The sequence below is a fragment of the Schistocerca americana genome, chromosome 5, assembly GCF_021461395.2.
Source record: "Schistocerca americana isolate TAMUIC-IGC-003095 chromosome 5, iqSchAmer2.1, whole genome shotgun sequence".
In the NCBI taxonomy this organism is placed as follows: Eukaryota; Metazoa; Arthropoda; class Insecta; order Orthoptera; family Acrididae; genus Schistocerca; species Schistocerca americana.
This window is the reverse complement of record NC_060123.1, coordinates 275,509,988-275,515,518: the sequence shown is the minus strand read 5'-3', so window position 1 is coordinate 275,515,518 and position 5,531 is coordinate 275,509,988. Positions and strand designations below refer to the sequence as shown.

At 41.9% G+C, this 5,531-nt stretch overlaps 1 pseudogene; it reads right to left on the bottom strand.

Annotated features, from left to right (window-relative positions):
- Positions 1-3,788: 3,788 nt before the first annotated feature.
- LOC124617111 lies at positions 3,789-3,906 on the bottom strand (annotated as a pseudogene).
- Between the last annotated feature and the right edge of the window lie 1,625 nt (positions 3,907-5,531).

Below are 5,531 nucleotides of genomic sequence, written 5' to 3'. Positions count from 1 at the left end.
TAGGCAATGGATAATACACAGCAAATAAAATAAACAAACCTACAGTACTGCAGATTATGTGGTGTGCTGGAAGGACACAGATACCAAGTCCACACAGAAGTACTATATATAGCCCAAAAGGAAGAAAACTAAGCCTGTTACAAGCATTTGAAGTAAACAAACAATTAGCTCAAAACCCTAGGTGGCTCAAAATCCTCAGGTGGCTCTAAATGATCAGTTACAGCTGAGCACTTTCCCACTTTTAAGCTTCACATGATTCAGTCAACCAGCCAAATACCCATAACCCACCACAGTGGCACATACTGCTACACAAACTTAAAACATAACAGAAGTTCCTATTCCTTATCTTGCTTACCCTACAAATGTGAACAATATAGCATGTAATAGTGTTATGTGTATTTTAACCATGTACTGTGTTTAATAATGCCCTTTGCATAGCTTGTAATTTACAGTGTAAAACATGTTTGCTGCATAAGCTACTAGTGATCAGTTACACAATTCTCAACCAACGTCACGGCCTCCCTAGCTATTGCATCATAACTATATAACCTGTAATACTGTAAGATTGTATGTTTTAATTACTATGTATAATATTACCCATTGCCTAAAGTTTAATTTACAACGTTAAAAAACATGTTCGTTGCACATCATAAAAGAAGAGTGTTTAGTTTAACAGTCTCTCAGTCAATGGACCTCAGCTACTGGACCTCACAGACTTAAGCATTATAACCATTTAACCTGTAACATTGTGTAGTTTAATAATTTATTGTGCTTAATATTGTCCATTATGTAAAGTGTAATTTCAACGTTAAGAAACAATTTTGATGGACAACACTTTATGAAAATGGATTGTATCTTCGCTTATAATGTTTGGACACCTAAGTACTAGTGCCCCTTTCGGACGCCAGTCAGTTGTTTCCTGAAGATGGCTCAATAAGCAGAAAATTAGTTTGAAATAAACATAGACCAGTGGAACAAAAGCATTGTACTTGTTATTCAATCTTAAATATGAAACTATCTTACCAAGAAGTAACGCGAGAATCCATAAGGAAGACATATCTTTAGCAAAACGTCTACGGATCAGATGACCCATCAGTCTTCAAGAACGGAGTGTCATTCCCAGGCAACAGGAGTATCCAGAATTACACTCATGGAAGTTGTTTAACGAAAACTTCATTAGCAAACATAAACTCTAGTACAGTTAAACATCGTCAGTATTGTGAGAATCGGATTCGTGAACCTGGAATACTCGAGAAAACGAAACTAGTATAGTGAACCAGAATTTTATTTGGCACCGTATTATCAGAGAGCAACAGCATAAGGTAAGCTGTAAGATAAAAATAAAACAAAAATGATTCCTCCACAACAGGTTATTTAACGGTGGATCAAATGGTGTCAGACAACCAGTCACCTGATTAGGGGAACCAAAGTAAACCTAAATTTGACTGTTTGAACTTTGACTTTAGTTCTCTTATTCTTGAAAACGACTTCATCGCCTTAACCAAAGTGCCGCCTCACATGGAACGTAATTCCGTAATTAACAATACGATCAAACACAAAATTTGGCTTTTCTCTCTGTTGGTCGTCGAAATCATGCCCGTGGGTCATTTTAATCTCGCCTTAGAAAATGGTTTCCAAGCTTTTCCTCTGATAGAAACCCGGTACTCTAAGGGAACACTTCGTTTACTCTGCAGGTTAATAAAATTGCAGGAAATGAGATAAATTTGTTTTATCCGCTGATTACTTCAATTTTAAATCATAACTAATAACGCAAAAATAAGAAGAAATGTCAAAAAGCCATGTCATTAATAGTTTTCTGTGGAGCAGTTATTCAGTTCCACGGAACACAGATGTTCCACGAAACACAGTTAGGAAAACCCTACTCTAGGCCACTCTGAAACGTTAAAACACCGAACGAGGTGGCGCAGTGGTTAGACACTGGACTCGCATTCGGGAGGACGACGGTTCAATCCCGCGTCCGGCCATCCTGATTTAGGTTTTCCGTGATTTCCCTAAATCGCTCCAGGCAAATGCCGGGATGGTTCCTTTGAAAGGGCACGGCCGACTTCCTTCCCTAATCCGATGAGACCGATGACCTCGCTGTCTGGTCTCCTTCCCCAAAACAACCCAAACCTTAAAACTTACGAAAACTTCACTGGAAGCGCCTGTATTCTCTTTCCGACGGTATACACAGACGTTGAACACTGCAGCATACGGAAGAGAGGAGAGTTCTCGGTCTGGAAAGTTGCACAAGGACTAGACCATGCCGTGCTCATAGGTAGTAAACCCGTATGTTTATTACGACTAACTCTTTCCCTAAGAACACAGGGACATTAATTCACGAGAAGTATCTCGTGTATTATCTGATTAGCGCTTCCGCTAGTTTCATATTTTAATTGGAAGGAATGCGTGCCGAGACGGTATCAAGGCAGGAGAGATACCAGCAGAACAGTAGAGTGCATTAAGCTGGAGGCTCTGAGTGCTGGGGCAGTTCAGTGGGCTGCGTCTGGTAGCTGCTATTTTCCGGAACCATCACTCCTGCTGAGTGCGTTTGCACCGCTACAGCAGAGTAGTGAGTGTACTGAACCAGTGTATGATGCGCGGCTACAGCTGTCTTTGCCGACAGCAAGACAAGCTGAACATGTCACATCTGTTGCAACTGCAGTCTTATACGAACGATTACGGTGAAGCTTTATCTAGTCGTTCGAGCCGTCTTACTGCTTACAGCGTGCATGCCCTTCCAGGACGATGCCCGAGTTGTGTCTCTGGAATGGAGGAGTTTGTTTTAAATTTGTTACAATGAGCTGTGAAGGCTGTGAAGATGGATTATTGCGCAACACTGAAGCAAATCGTTTACGTAGTAACTGAAAACGAAACTACCTAAAATAGTGTCCAGGGCCATTCCGATACGTTTTTAGATCGAATTACACTTCGAAAACACCATGTCCTTTCGCATTATCTCTTTCTCTTCGTTTTTGCCTCTAGAGTGACGTAAATTCGCATCAGCGTATCTTCTGGTCTTCGTTACTGTACAGTATTCTCCCATTCTCATACTTTGCAACCTTCTTCGCTCTTCTCTCCAAGCTGATTTTTGCCCTGGGTCTAATTCTGTTCCGGGAATAGATGACAACGTGAATTTTCGACTTCAAAATCGCACGATTGTAAATCTCTGTTTCCTGTGTTCCCATTTTCTCAACAGATCTTTCTACCTCTTCGACGTAGCATATTTTGGCTCTCGTGTTACCTGTTGTGTCAGCATCCCCTGATCCAGTCCAAGCACGTGTCCAGAACTCTGCAGTTCATGCTTAAAGTGCCTGGCAGGGGAGCTCTGATTTCTCTTATTTCATTACCTTGACGGTTTCTCCCTGTGCATGTTGGCGACAGTAAAATATTTTCACATTCAGAGGAAAAAGTTAGTGACTGACATTTCATGGAAAGATTTCGCGGAAAGAAAAACGCCTTTGTTTTAATGATTGCCAATTCGCTTATCAGAACCGTGACAATATCTTACCTTTTTTGCGGTAGTAAAAACCGAGCTGCCATTCTCTGGACTTTTCTGACGTCCTACGTCAATCCTACCTGCAATGCACTCCGTCTTCTGGCCACAAGTGGCCCATCAGGACCATCCGACCGCCGTAGTATCCTCAGCTGAAGATGCGGATAGGAGGGACGTATGGTCAGCACACCGCTCTCCCGGTCGTTATGATGGTTTTCTTTGATCAGAGCCGCTACTATTTGGTCGAGTTGCTCCTCAATTGGCATCACGAGGCTGAGTGCACCCCGAAAAATGGCAACAGCGCATGGCGGCCCGGATGGTCGCCCATCCAATTGCCGACCTCGCCCGACAGCGCTTAACTTCGGTGATCTGACGGGAACCGGTGTATCCACTGCAGCAAGGCCGTTGCCCCATCCTACCTGCAAGGTTCTCCTTTTTTAATAAGTTCTTTTCGTCCTCGTGTAAATGACGTCATACTGCTCTTTATTCAGCGACAACTCTCATTTTCGCAGCACATACTTGTAGATATCTTGTCTAATAGTTTTAAGTGGTTTTGATCTGATGACGACTTTAATATACGGTAAATAACAGCATCATTTGCAAACACCGTAAGCGGACTACTCAGATTGTCTCCTAAAACATCTGTGTGCGATTAGGAACAGCAGAAGACTTATAACACTTCGTTGGGGAACTCAGCCCGTTATCTCTTCAGTTTTACTCCATTTTACGTCTTTTACCTCGTACCTCGAGATTTCCTGATGCTGTCCGAAATACTCTCTGTATTGGTGCAGAGTCCTTGGTTCGTTCGTCTTCTATATTGACCGTCACTTTTTCTTCGAGATCCCAGTATCTAAGAATCTTTCGTTCCGCAATTCTGGCTTTTCGAGTAATCTTGATAAGTGCAGGCTGTATGTAAGGCTTTCAACTCCATATACTGTAAATACAAATACTCATATTTTATTCGGTAGCACTTTTTTTTTTTTTTTTTGGTTTGTTGTCCGCAGTTTCACAGCTCATAGAACAAGTCTGTGTGGTACACCATTAATCTACTACACATCAATAACCAACATATGAAATCAATATTACCAAAAACCAATTAAAAATTTAGAAAAATTTTTGAAACAGAAGCTATACCCAGCCAACAGAAATTTCCATTTCCGAGATAAGTAAAATTGTTAAGGCATTAAAGAAACTCAGTTCTTTCGGACGTATCACGTGTTCCATGGTAGAAGACCTTCTTCCATTTCAAGTTACAAGATGGTGCACGATCATCCTCACGTTATATTACTACTATTAAGAATATACTGAACTTTACTCACAACAAAACTCTTGTAACTGAAGAACTAACAGTATCCTCCAAATAGCTTCAATGTATTATGCAGCGCTTAAATATGTGGAATTCGTAATATATACACTACTGGCCATTAAAATTGCTACACCACCAAGATGACGTGCTTCAGACGCGAAATTTAATCGACAGGAAGAAGATGCTGTGATATGTTAATGATTACCTTTTCAGAGCATTCACGCAAGGTTAGCGGCGGTGGCGACACCTACACCGTGCTGACATGAGGAACGTTTCCAACCGATTTCTCATACACAAACAACAGTTGACCGGCGTTGCCTGGTGAAACGTTGTTGTGATGCCTCATGTAATGAGGAGAAATGCGTATCATTACGTTTCCGACTTTGATAAAGGTCGGATTGTAGCCTATCGCGATTGCGGTTTATCGTATCGCGACATTTCTGCTCGCGTTGGTCGAGATCCAATGACTGTTAGCAGAACATGGAATCGGTGGGTTCAGGAGGGTAATACGGAACGCCGTGCTGGATCCCAACGGTCTCGTATCGCTATCAGTCGAGATGACAGGCATCTTACCGCATGGCTGTAACGAATCGTGTAGCCACGTCTCGATCCCTGAGTAAACAAATGGGGACATTTTACAAGACAACAACCATCTACACGAACATTTCGACGACGTTTGCAGCAGCATGGACTATCAGCTCGGAGACCATGGCTGCGGTTATCCTTGAC